This window comes from Hyla sarda, chromosome 8 (genome assembly GCF_029499605.1).
Source record: "Hyla sarda isolate aHylSar1 chromosome 8, aHylSar1.hap1, whole genome shotgun sequence".
Lineage (NCBI taxonomy): Eukaryota > Metazoa > Chordata > Amphibia > Anura > Hylidae > Hyla > Hyla sarda.
Genome location: NC_079196.1, coordinates 216,814,895 through 216,829,634, shown reverse-complemented (window position 1 = coordinate 216,829,634; position 14,740 = coordinate 216,814,895). Strand labels below are relative to the sequence as shown.

Sequence of the window (14,740 nt, the reverse complement as noted above, 5' to 3'; positions counted from 1 at the left end):
CATCGCATGTTGAGGGATCCGTGCAATGTAAAGTATAGGACAGTGGTCTACAACCTGCGGACCTCCAGATGTTGCAAAACTACAACTCCCAGCATGCCCGGACAGCCGTTGGCTGTCCGGGCATGCTGGGAGTTGTAGTTTTGCAACATCTGGAGGTCCACAGGTTGAAGACCACTGGTATTGGAGGTTATACTCACGTGTCCCGCGGCTCCGGACCGTCACCGCTGCCCTGGATGTCGCCTTCCATCGCTGTTGCTGTGTCCCCGGGGTGTCCCCGACGCTCTGCTTCCCCGGCATCCTCGCTCTCCGTCGCCGCCATCACGTCGCTACGCACGCCGCTCCCGTTGGATGACGGGACGGTGTGCACAGCGACGTGATGACGACGATGGAGAGCGCCGATGATGCAGGGGATCCCGAAGAGGACGGGCCGGAGCCCCGAGGACAGGTAAGTGATCGTCAGCGGACCACACGGGGCCTCTGAGAGTGATCGTATGCTGAAATGATCGTATGTCGGGGCCATCGTAGGTCGGGGGGTCACTGTACCAGGAAACCCAATACCGGGAATTGAGAAAGTTTCTGGATTGTCAATAATGCCACTTTATTGTCTACATCAGTGGTCCACGTCATCCCATACACCGACGTTCGCGTAACAATTGGCATCATTGTTTCAGATGAGATAACAGGGAGCCACCTAAAATGGAGACAACTTCAGTTGCCCCTAACGTACGCGTCAATGGCTCATGGCACCTAATTGAATACCATATGGGCAATAATGATGATGATGATGTTGAAGATGGTGACGATGTTGAAGCCCCATATAAGGCCCCTTTCACGCTATAAAATTAATCCGTTTTAAAGATCCGTTCAATTTTCTGTTATAAAAACCCTTAAAATCGGGCGTTAGAAAATCCCATTATAGTCTATGGGATTTTTACATTATCCATTTTAACCCGTTATAGCCTGTTATTAAGAAAGAATGCATGCACTATTTCTTCCGTCCTTTCTCCCGTCACAAAAAAAAAAGTCTGTTATTAATAACGGGCTATTACGGGTTAAAACGGATAATGCAAAAATCCCATAGACTATAATGGGATTTTGTAACGGACGATTTTAAGGGTTTTTATAACGGGACATGAATTTATAACACCTAAATTTACGTAGTCACCGACATTCACATGATGATCATGCCGATGAAAATGGTGATGTCATCATCAACATAAGTCTTCATCAATGGTGACATGTTCAAGCTCCATATGAGATTTCATTAAACCTTGAAATCCTAGACCAGTGGTCTCCAACAGGCGGACCTCCAGATGTTGCAAAACTACAACTCCCCGCATGCCCGGACAGCCAACGGCTGTCCGGGCATGCTGGGAGTTGTCGTTTTGCAACATCTGGAGCAAATCTACTCAAATCTACATCTGGACCAAATCTACTCTAGGGCAGTGGTCTCCAAACTGTTGACCTCCAGCTGTTGCAAAACTACAACCCCCAGCATGCCCAAGACTCTGTATATTTTAAATTTGCAAAGGGCCCCCAAGACCTGGGCAGCACTATGGGTATCTTACATTTCCACAAAATTTATGGGGGCAAATCTACTCTAGAGCAGTGGTCTCCAAACTGCTGACCTTCAGCTGTTGCAAAACTACAACTCCCAGCATGCCCAAGACTCTGTATATTTTAGAATTGCAAAGGGCCCCCAAGACCTGGGCACCACTATGGGTATCTTACATGTCGACAAAATGTATGGGGGCAAAGTTACTCTAGAACAGTGGTCTCCAAACTGTTGACCTCCAGCTGTTGCAAAACTACATGCTGGGAGTTGTAGTTTTGCAACATCTGGAGGTCCGCAGGTTGAAGACCACTGTCCTAGACCAATGGTCTCTAACCTGTGGCTCTCAAGCTTACAAACTACAACTCCCAGTATGCCCAGACAGCTGAAATCAGAAATTGCGGTATATCTTTGTGGAGTATTTTCCACCGGAATTAGTGACGGCACTTATTCCGATGTGGCGCAATTCACAGTAAAGTAAAAAAAAAACTCTGGCCTAACAGGCCTAACAAGGACAAGGGGGCCATGTTGCCCATAGCAACCAGTCCTAGTCTATATTTTACTTCTTTGCTCTAGTTTAGAAAGTGAAAGCAGAATGGAAACAATGGACAAGGTGGCCATGTTGCCCATAGCAACCAGTCTTAGTCTATATTTTACTTCTTTGCTACGGTTTAGAAAGTGAAAGCACAATTCTAATTGGTGGCTGCATGTCACAAGGCCCGGTTGTAAAAAAAAAAAACAACAATCGAAATACTATACAAATCCACAATGAATAATAGCAACTCCATATCTACAACCTTGATCTGGTGTATACAGACTGTATACAGGTCCAGGCCTCCATTGTTAAGGTTATCTGGTTAATGTATAACCAGAGATTCTTTACATAACCCAATATTAGACGACGTCCTGGAATCAAAACATCGCCCTCGCACCACATGTGTTTTAATGCCTCTCCTTATCGGCGACATCTGGTCAGCGCTCCAAGGAATGCCAGGCATTTAATGCTGACGCCTCTGGCGCAAAATATGTCGTTAAAAGGGAACCTGCCGCCATTGCTGGTTCCCATATAACCAATGTGTTACCAACAACTGGCGCTATGGTGAAACGGAAACAGTGGTCTCCAAACCGGGGTGCCTCCAGCTGTTGCAAAACTACAACTCCCGGCATGCCCGGACAGCCAACGGCTGTCCGGGCATGCTGGGAGTTGTAGTTTTGCAAGAGCTGGGAGTCCATTGTTTGGATGTCACTGACCTACTCATATAGGGTACATTGTGGTGGTAGTAAAGTGATTGGTTACTAGGGGCAACAGCGCCTAATTCAAGGTCATTTCCAGTCTTATGTGACGAAAATTTAAAAAAGTAAAAAAAAAAAATATATATATATATAAAAAAAAAGGTATAATTTTTGTGACTTTTCAACTGAATTTGGGGGAAGATTAATGAAAATGGTTTACAAGAGAAAAGCTCTGTTGTCCATAGCAACCAAACAGAGTGTCTCTCATTTCCTAAGCTGTGCTGCACTTGGTTGCTATGGGCAACAAAGATCTTTGTCGTCCATAGCAGGGCGACTTTCGTTTTCTGAGAGCACCATAAGAAAGGAAAACTGCACCCCGATTGGTTGCTATGGGCAACAAAGACAGTGGAGGAGATTGAGCATGTAGTCTTAAAGGGGTACTCCTTTGGATAGGGGATAAGATAGGGGTACTCCTTTGGATAGGGGATAAGATAGCGGTACTCCTTTGGATAGGGGATAAGATAGGGGTACTCCTTTGGATAGGGGATAAGATAGCGGTACTCCTTTGGATAGGGGATAAGATAGGGGTACTCCTTTGGATAGGGGATTAGATAGGGGTACTCCTTTGGATAGGGGATAAGATAGGGGTACTCCTTTGGATAGGGGATAAGATAGGGGTACTCCTTTGGATAGGGGATCGGCACCCCGATCATCTGTGCACGGAGTGAACTCCACTCTGTGCCGGAAGACTGGCGACTACAGCCACCACGCCCCCTCCATTCATGTCTGTGGGAGGAGGAGTGACAGCTACGTACTAGCCGCGAACACGGATGCTCCAAGCTCCGGACGCCACTGCCTCGGAGATCGCATGGGTCCCCAGAAGCGGGACCCCCACAATCCGACATCTTATCAACTAACCTTTGGATAGGGGATAAGATGTTTTTCGCAGGCGTACGTACCCCTTTAAAGGGGTACTCCGCTGCCCTGTGTCGGAAGCTCCGCTCCCCAGCGTCACAGGGGAGCGTCCGACACAGGGCAGCGGAGTACCCCTCTAAGGCCTTTTTTTTACACAGGCTGTGTTCACACATTGTAGCTTAGTACCAAAAGTGTTTTTTTTTTTGTTGTGTTTTACAGCAAATAACCAAAAATCGCTGTAAAAATGACACATCTTACCATGATCTGCATTAAAACGTATCATTTTACAGCAATTTGGTAATTTGGGGCCAAAGTTCCAGAACGTTCACACTACATAAGGGAGGAATTCCGCGGTGTGAACTTAACATTAGTGTGAATAGGTCTCCACGAGACCCGTTCACACTGCGGAATTGTTCCGCGCAAAGAAAGAACATGTTCATTCTTTGCACGGATTCCATCAATGGTGATGGCTCAGTGCCCTGCGGCCCTAGTGTCGAAGTTTTTTAGGCGGCAGCCGCCAGACGGAATTCCGCAGTGTGAACGCACCCTAAGGGACACTCAATTGCCGATAATCAGCCCATGTAAAGCTGTGTTCACACACTGCAGATAATTACCACATGCATTTTTTTTGCAGCGAATGACCTCAATTGTGTTAACAATGGCATGTTTTACCATGATTATGCTAGTTGCGGTAAATGCTGGGAGTTGTAGTTTTGCCACAGCTGGAGGCACCCTGGTTGGGAACCACTGCATTAGACTGTCGACTATTCCTTTTCAAACTAGGGTTCCATGATGGCATATGGTCTCTTGCGCAAAAGCGTAAAATCACAGGATTACAGCAGTCTCAATGGGGGAAATTTATCAAGACCTGTGCTGGAGACTAGTTGTCCGATTGCCCATAGCAACCAATCAAATCGCTTTTTCGTTTTTCAAAAATGAAAGATTGGTTGCTATGGGCAACTGGTCGACTTTTCCTCTGCGCAAGTTTTGATAAACCTCCCCCAATGTTTCCATGACGATCACAATCTCCTATAGATCCACAATGAAATTGCGGTTGTTCTTCCCATAGTAAAACGTTTATACAATATCGCAATATTATTTCTGTGCCAATTCCTCACTGGGTTTCAATATCTTTGCTTGCTGTCATTCATTCCGCACCTTCTCAGTTCACCGCCGGGGAATACAACTCGGTTGTCCCGGTCATGTGATGATGGACACGCAGCTGCTCGCTTCGTTACAGTGTCTCAGGCAAATGACAGCAAGCAGAGATCTTGAAAAAGAGATACAGAAAGTAATTTGGGGAATTGTGTAATTTTTCACAATATGACATTTTTTTTTTTAAACTACCTCATATTGAATATTGGCAAAATAGCGAAAAATTACCCCAGATGCAGACTATGACTTTTTTTGTACAAAAACAATTTAAAAACAACTCTAAAATAATAATAAAAAAATAATAATAATTAATAATTAAAATAATAATAATAACATAATAATAATAATTAAAATATTAATTATAATAATAATTAATAATAATAAAAATAATTAAAATAATAATAATTAATAATAAACAATAATAATAATAAATAATATAAAAAATATTAACTATTAGAATTAATAATAATAAAAATTATAATTAAAATAATAATAATTATTATTATTACTGTAAATTGTAAAAGTAAAAATTCACTTTTGGATGCCTGTGATTGCGCTACACTTCATTCCAGCAACGTAGTAGTTAACCACTACAACCACGCCTCTCGCCAAAGCCCCCGCCCTCTTCGCCTTATAAGGAGCTCCACGCAGCGCGGCGCGCGACACAGTACACACAGAAGGACGAGAATATTCATGAGGCCTATTTAGCATAAAAAACAACTCCTTCGGCCAATCGCGAGCCACGGGGGTGTGGTTTCCTCCTACAGGCTTGGTTGACCTAAACAAGGGGAAAACCCCGCCTGTAGAACGAGTAGATTCCACCAATGGGAAGGCGAGAAGCGAGTGGTGTGAGTCCGCGTCATCCACCGGGCTCTGATTACATCATGTGGTCCTCCTAGGAGTTTTACGGCTGCCTGGTCACGTGGTGCTCCTGCTTCGGATTCCTGCGCCGACGCTCGGGAGGACGGGATGTGTTGGGCCGAACCAATGCCCTGTTATAGGGGGGGACGTGCTCCTGCCCTCTAGCGCCCCCATTCTATGGAATGCACTAGGAAATATTACAACCTGACTTATTTTTCATTTGTTGTAATGACGGGTATCTGTAATGTATAAGGACTTCAGGGGACGACGACAAAGTATAACCTGTGGAAAACTACAACTCCCATCATTCCATAGGTCTGACTAGACTAGTGTTCCCCAACTATTGGTTCTTCAGTATTTGCAGAACTACAACTCCTATTATACCTGCCTGCTATACCACCCTATAGGTCAATGTTTCCCAACCAGGGTGCCTCCGGGTGTTGCAAAACTACAACTCCCAGCATGCCCGGACAGCCTTTGGCTGTACGGGCATGCTGGGAGTTGTAGTTTTGCAACACCCGGAGGCACCCTGGTTGGGAAACACTGCTGTAGGTCTTCAGCTCTTGCAAAACTACAACTCCCATCATGCCATAGACTATATATGACTAGCCCAGTGTTCCCCTTACCTGTTGCAAAACTACAACTCCCATCATGCCATAGGGTACATGCACACCACGTTTTTGCAATACAGTTCCTGTATCAGGTTTTTGATGAAAAACGGATTCCTCAAAACCGGATGTCCAGTTGCATACGGTTTAAGATACGGTTTAATATTGTGTGCGGTATTACTACTCTGTTCCATTCACCTCAATGGAAGTAAGCTGTAATACCAGAACCAACCTGAGGACAGGAGTGGCGCTGTTTTTTTATTTATTTATTTATTTATTTTTAAAAGCAGCTACGTAATCCTTTTTAAAAGGTCAAACAGCCGACGCATTTCAGGTTTACTGATAACTCTTACTCATGGCTCTCCCATTATGCCTTAGATCTGACTAGACCAGTGTTTTCACCTAAACCTGCGGCTCTGCAGTTGATACAAAACAACAACTCCCATCCATAATGGGAGTTATAGTTTTGAAACAGCTGGAGAGCCGCAGGTTGACAGCGTCATCCATGATATGGATGCAAAAAAAAGCGTCTGTATTATGTTTGTCTGAAAATGGTTCATACTATAGGGCACTGGTTTCCAAACTGTGGACCTCTAGCTATTGCAAAACTACAACTCTCAGCATGCCCGGACAGCCAACGGCTGTCCGGGCATGCTGGGAGTTGTAGTTTTGCAACAGCTAGAAGTCCACAGTTTTGGGGACCACTGCTATAGTGAAACTTTGCCACCATAGAAGGCTGTGGACACGTAAAATGCCCATAGAGGTCCCTAGGATTTGGGGGGGGGGGGGGGGGGGGAGTTCCTTCCATCCTTAAGGGGGTGCTTTGTGCCCCACAATCTTTTTATAGGACATGAGACATTGTATGTAGCATCCTCTAGCTCCAGTTATTCTGGGAGTTGTAGTTTTGCAACAGCTGGAGGTCCACAGTTTTGGGGACCACTGCTATAGTGAAACTTTGCCACCATAGAAGGCTGTGGACACGTAAAATGCCCATAGAGGTCCCTAGGATTTGGGGGGGGGGGGGGGGGGGGAGTTCCTTCCATCCTTAAGGGGGTGCTTTGTGCCCCACAATCTTTTTATAGGACATGAGACATTGTATGTAGCATCCTCTAGCTCCAGTTATTCTGGGAGTTGTAGTTTTGCAACAGCTGGAGGTCCACAGTTTGGAGACCACTACTATAGTGTAACTCTGCCCCCATAGAAGGCTTTGGACATGTAAGATGCCCATAGAGGGGCCCAGACTTTGGGAGCGTTCTCTGTCCCCACTCAATTTATGGGATGCAGTGACATTGTACACTGCTCAAAATAGACAACACATCCTAGATCTGAATGAATGAACTAATCCTATGAAATACTTTCCTCTTTACATAGTTGAATTCGCTGACAACAAAATCACACAAAAATTATCAATGGAAATCAAATGTATCAACCCCTGGAGATCTGGATATGGAGTCACCCTCAAAATCACAGTGGAAAACCGCACTACAGGCTGATCCAACTTTATGTAATGTCCTTAAAACAAGTCCCAATGAGGCTCAGTAGTGTGTGTGGCCTCCACGTGCCCGTATGACCTCCCTACAACACCTGGGCATGATCCTGATCAGGTGGAGAATGGTCTCCTGAGGGATGTCCTCCCAGACCTGGACTAAAGCATCTGCCAACTCCTGGACAGTCTGTGGTGGATGGAGCGAGACGTCCCAGATGTGCTCAATCGGACTCAGGTCTGGGGAACGGGCGGCCAGTCCATAGCATCAATGCCTTCCTCTTGTAGGAACTGCTGACACCCTCCAGCCACATGAGGTCTAGCATTGTCTTGTATTAGGAGGAACCCAGGGCCATCCGCACCAGCATATGGTCTCACAAGGGGTCTGAGGATCTCATCTCGGTACCTAATGACAGTCAGGCTACCTCTGACAAGCACATGGAGGGCTGTGCGGCCCCCCAAAGAAATGCCACCCCACACCATTACTGACCCACCACCAAACCGGTTATGCTGGAGGATGTTGCAGGCAGCAGAACGTTCTTCACGGCATCTCCAGACTCTGTCACATGTGCTCAGTGTGAACCTGCTTTCATCTGTGAAGAGCACAGGGCGCCAGTGGTGAATTTGCCAATCTTGGTGTTCTCCGGCAAATGCCAAACGTCCTGCACGGTGTTGGGCTGTAAGCACAACCCCCACCTGTGGACGTTGGGCCCTCATACCACCCTCATGGAGTCTGTTTCTGACAGTTTGAGTGGACACATGCACATTTGTGACCTGCTGGAGGTCATTTTGCTGGGCTCTGGCAGTGCTCCTCCTGCTCCTCCTTGCACAAAGGCGGAGGTAGCGGTCCTGCTGCTGGGTTGTGCCCTCCTACGGCCTCCTCCACGTCTCCTGATGTACTGACCTGTCTCCTGGTAGCGCCTCCATGCTCTGGACACTACGCTGCCAGATACAGCAAACCTTCTTGCCACAGCTCGCATTGATGTGCCATCCTGGATGAGCTGCACTACCTGAGCCACTTGTCTGGGTTGTAGACTCCGTCTCATGCTACCACTAGAGTGAAAGCACCGCCAGCCTTCAAAAGGGACCAAAACATCAGCCAGGAAGCATAAGAACTGAGAAGTAGTCTGTGGTCACCACTTGCAGAACCACTCCTTTATTGGGGGTGTCTTGCTAATTGCCTATAATTTCCACGTGTTGTCTGTTCCATGTGAAATTGATTGTCAATCAGTGTTCTTCCTGAGTGGACAGTGGGATCTCACACAAGTGTCAGTGACTTGGAGTTACATTGTGTTGTTTGTGTTCCCTTTATTTTGTTGAGCAGTGTATATAACCTCTACTAGCTCCAGTGATGCTGGGAGTTGTAGTTTCACAGTTTGGAGACCACTGTTATATAGTGTGACTGCCCCCCAAAGAAGACAGTGGACTTGTAAGATTCCCATAGAGGTGCCCAGGCTTTGGGGGAGTTGTAGTTTTGAAACAGCTGGAGGTCCACAGTATGGAGGCCACTGATCTCGTGTAACTCTTCCCCCATAGAAGACTGTGGACATGTAAGCTGCCCATAGAGGTTCCCAGACTTTGGGGGCGCTCTCTGCCCCCACTCTTTTTTTTTGTAAGAGGCAGTGACATTGTATATAGAATCTTCTATCTCCAGCGATGCTGGGAGTTGTAGTTCCACAGTTTGGATACCACTACTATAGTGTAACTGCCACCATAGAATGTTGGGAACATGTAAGATGCCCATAGAGGTGCCCAGGCTTTGGGGGAGTTGTATTTTAGCAACACCTGGAGGGCCACAGTTTGGAGACCACTTCTATAGTGTAACTCTGCTTCAGGGCTCAAGTCCTGCAGGAACGCTTGGGAACTGAGTTCCTGCACTTTTTTCCACAGCAGGAACACTGTTCCCATTAGCAGGAGTCCTGCAGGACCAGACACTTCCATCTTCACTGTTGAAGGTTGAGGACTATTTAGTGACCATCTCTATCAGTGTTTCTCAACCAGGGTGCCTCCAGCTGTTGCAAAACTACAACTCCCAGCATGCCCGGACAGCCGTTGGCTGTCCGGGCATGCTGGGAGTTGGAGTTTTGCAACAGCTGGAGGCACCCTGGTTAAGAAACATTGATCTATATACTTACTGCCATCTCCGGTCTATGTAAGGATAGATCCCAGCGACAGCACAACCCTCTCAGGTGGCAGATCTGTGACTAGAGATGTATAAATAGTGTGACAGGCGGGGGAAGAGAGAGGAAGCAGAACATTACATGTGACTAACAGAGGGGGCAGAATAATCTGCAGGAGTCACTACACAAAGCACTGGAAGAGTGGTACAGAAGAGGCGGTATTATAGTAGTTATATTCTTGTATATAGGAGGCAGTATTATAGTAGTTATATTCTTGTATATAGGAGGCAGTATTATAGTAGTTATATTCTTGTATATAGGAGCAGTATTATAGTAGTTATATTCTTGTATATAGGAGGCAGTATTATAGTAGTTATATTCTTGTATATAAGAGCAGTATTATAGTAGTTATGTTCTTGTATATTGGAGCAGTATTATAGTAGTTATATTCTTGTATATAGGAGGCAGTATTATAGTAGTTATATTCTTGTATATAAGAGCAGTATTATAGTAGTTATATTCTTGTATATAGGAGCAGTATTATAGTAGTTATATTCTTGTATATAGGAGGCAGTATTATAGTAGTTATATTCTTGTATATAGGAGCAGTATTATAGTAGTTATATTCTTGTATATAGGAGTAGTATTATAGTAGTTACATTCTTGTATATAGGAGCAGTATTATAGTAGTTATATTCTTGTATATAGGGGGCAGTATTATAGTAGTTATATTCTTGTATATATGAGCAGTATTATAGTAGTTATATTCTTGTATATAGGAGCAGTATTATAGTAGTGATATTCTTGTATATAGGAGCAGTATTATAGTAGTTCTATTCTTGTATATAGGAGCAGTATTATAGTAGTTAAATTCTTGTATATAGGAGCAGTATTATAGTAGTTATATTCTTGTATATAGGAGCAGTATTATAGTAGTTATATTCTTGTATATAGGAGCAGTATTATAGTAGTTATATTGTATATAGAAGCAGTATTATAGTAGTTATATTCTTGTATATAGGAGCAGTATTATAGTAGTTATATTCTTGTACATAGGAGGCAGTATTATAGTAGTTATATTCTTGTATATAGAGAGCAGTATTATAGTAGTTGTATTCTTGTATATAGGAGCAGTATTATAGTAGTTATATTCTTGTATATAGGGGACAGTATTATAGTAGTTATATTCTTGTATATAGGAGGCAGTATTATAGTAGTTATATTCTTGTGTATATATAGGAGCAGTATTATAGTAGTTATATTCTTGTATATAGGAGCAGTATTATAGTAGTTATATTCTTGTATATAGGAGCAGTATTATAGTAGTTATATTCTTGTATATAGGAGCCGTATTATAGTAGTTATATTCTTGTATATAGGAGCAGTATTATAGTAGTTATATTCTTGTATATGGGAGCAGTATTATAGTAGTTATATTCTTGTATATAGGAGCAGTATTATAGTAGTTATATTCTTGTATATAGGGTACATTATAGTAGTTAGGTTTTATTATAGTAGTTATTATGGAATATGTTTTCTTCTCCTGTGATGTTAGTAATAATTTACCCTGGGAGCCTCTTCATGCCGCCACATACATTCTCCATCCTGCACATAAAGCGACTCAGGTTATTGGCTCAGACATGTTGATGCTCGGATATTATACAGGCTCATACACATTGATGCCTTTGTTGTTACAGGGGAATTTTAAGATTATGCTTGTATGATGGCCTCTACCCAATGGCTGAGCAGCCTATAATCTGGTCATAGTCAGGTGAGGGGGGGTGATCTGTGTCTAATACCCTGACCTGACATTGTATTATGGGGCCTAAGATGCTGTTTACTTGTTACCATTAGGATAAATTCTTACATGTATTCTGATTATCGGTGATTTTTGCTTGTATTGTGACATTAGGAGGGGTAACGTAAAACCAAACTTTTTTTCTTTCTTAACACTGATACTATTGGGGCTGGTACCCTGTTTCCCCGAAAATACACCCTACCCCGAAAATAAACCCTAGCTGGATTATCGGGGTGGGCTGCAATATAAGCCCTACCCCGAAAATAAGACCTAGGCCGGTGGTCTTCAACCTGTGGACCTCCAGATGTTGCAAAACTACAACTCCCAGCATGCCCGGACAGCCGATGTTGGGTGCAGCGCTGGGCTGATAAACCGGTGGTGGGGGACGTTGGGGGGGGGGGGGGGCGCAGAGCTGCACCCATCACATGATGATGGGGGGTGGGCGGGTAAATATCGTTAAATGTTGTTCAATGTACATACCGTAAATAAATAAGCCCTACCCTGAAAATAAGCCCTAGTGTGTTTTTTGTAACTAAATTGAATATAAGACCCGATCTTATTTTCGGAGAAACACGGTATGTAACTCTACTCACCAGGGGGCTTCTTTGAATCTGTCACATGGGGTATCACATGCCAATGAGAAGCTAAGAAATGCTCAGGTGCCCTTTAACCCCAATTGCAGCCTTATTGCTCAAACAGTTGTCTTAATTTTTTTCATAGGTCACAATCTAAGAACTATAATTTTTTTTTCCATTTTATTTATTGATTTATTTATTTAATTTTTTTAGCCATTTTATGTTTTATTGTGTTAAACTTACGCCCTTCACTGTGCAGTAAAAAGAAAATTTTGGGTTAGTTACAGAGATGCCAAGTTTATTTTAAAGGTGTGTAAGTTTTTATTTTTTTTTATTATTATTTTATTTTTTAAGTAGTTTGGTACAATAAATTTTTTTTTTTCCACAAATTTTTACCAGTATCATTTTCAGGGACATACATCTTAATTTTTTTGTGATGTGGATAAAGAAATACTGTCGTTTATGTACTTTTTAAAATTATAATTTTTTTTATTACAGAGCATAACATGCAAGATAGGTACAGTTATATTTTTAATACCAAATATGTATAGCTTTTTTTTTTTTTTTATAATTTTATGTTTTAGACTATAATTTATTTTATATGGGGAATTTTTATTTTTTTATTTTTGGGTAGGAGGGATTTTTTTTTTATTATTATTATAATTTGAATAAACTTTATATTTTTACTTTTTAAACAAATCCCACTAGGGGACTTTTGCCAGAGATCTTGTGATCTCTCACTTTTTTTTTTTTTTTAAATAAACTTTATTCACGAAAGTAAACATGCAGCAGCATAAGTAATGCAACTTACAAAGTAAATGTTGCAATTGTATAACTTTGCATATAAATTAAAACAATCACAACAACAGGTAAAGCGACACCATTCTAAATGAAGACGTCTGTCTTCCAGGTCGATCTCTCACGTTTTGACCATGGCATGTAACAGGTTAAAGGGGGTTATCCAGGAAAAAACATACATACATACATATCTCAAATGGCTCCAGAAAGTTAAACAGATTAGTAAATGACTTCTATTAAAAAAATCTTAATCCTTTCAGTACTTATGAGCTGCTGAAGTTGAGTTGTTCTTTTCTGTCTAAGTGCTCTCTAATGACACCTGTCTTGGGAACTGTCCAGAGTAGAAGCAAATCCCCATAGCAAACCTCTTCTACTCTGTGCAGTTCCCGAGACAAGCAGAGAGCACTGTTGCCAGACAGAAAAGAACAACTCAACTTCAGCAGCTGATAAATATTGGAAGGATTAAGATTTTTTTTAATAGAAATAATTTACAAATCTGTTTAACTTTCTGAAGCCAGTTGATATATATATAAAATAAAAAGATTTTTTTTTTTTTCTGGAATACCCCCTTTAAACTGCCAGGAGCGAAGGATTCTAGTCGTCATAGTGGCCAAAAGCCATCGTTTATAGACGATCGTGGTCATTAAGGGGTTAAAAGGAGGAGCCGGCAAAAGGCGGCAGCAGGGACTGTGCATTTGTTAGACGCACTGGGTGACTCTAGGGGTAAAATGAAAAAAAAAACAATAAAAATAAAAAATAAACCAAAAAACTGCAATACACAATAAAGACGCCAGATAGCCGATGTCTGTTACGGTTTTATTGGACATATTCTTAACTTATAGTCTCTACAATAGGACATTTCCAGCAGACAGACAATTATACAGGCCTGGAAGGAGAATATAGCAGACGGGGTTAATAACTTCATTACAGACGACTCCATTGAATCTAAAATATTTATTCTCTTCCACAGCTTAAAAGTCAGATACACGGAAGGGAGCGAAAGGGACGGGGGACACGGGCGCGACAAATAAATAATCTCTGTAACATTAAGAATCTACAATTAGTGTCTGCATGTATAAAATATAAAATAATTTAAAGATATTTAATATACAGGTTAGTTGTAGCGTGTTACGGGGGAGATGGGTACAGCAGCCTGGCGCTTTTGGGGGGGGGGGGGGGGTGCAAGGGTTCAGTAATTTACTTCTAAATCTGGAGGATGGGATGGGCCAAACATGTTAATATAGTGTTTCCTAACAAGGATGCCTGCAGCTATTGCAAAACTACAATTCCCAGCATGCCCGGACAGCCTTTGGCTGTCTGGGCATGCTGGGAGTTGTAGTTTCGCAACAGCTGGAGGCACACTGGTCGGGGAAACACTGATGTATGGGGCCTAATGGATTTGAAGGTGTCCGATCCCTTCATTTCTACCAGAAATAAGCTGCCTCCTTGTTCAAAACATATGCATGCTCTGCTAAGCCGAGCATGCATGTGTATGTATAGGAGACAGCTTAGCTTAAAGGGGTACTCAGGTGGAAATGTTTTTATTTATTTATTTATTTTTAAAACAACTGGTGCCAGAAAGTTAAACTGGTTTGTAAATGACCTCTATTTAAAAAAATAAAATAAAATTAATAAATAAAAA

At 42.6% G+C, this 14,740-nt stretch overlaps 1 protein-coding gene across 1 annotated transcript in view; it reads right to left on the bottom strand.

Moving 5' to 3' along the window:
* Nucleotides 1-5,471, bottom strand: part of SREBF1 (sterol regulatory element binding transcription factor 1) — a 56,283-nt gene extending 50,812 nt beyond the window's left edge. The window contains exon 1 of the mRNA XM_056534102.1: nucleotides 5,391-5,471. The gene's annotated coding sequence lies outside the window, so the exon portion shown is untranslated. The remainder of the gene's footprint in view (nucleotides 1-5,390) is intronic.
* Nucleotides 5,472-14,740: the final 9,269 nt, after the last annotated feature.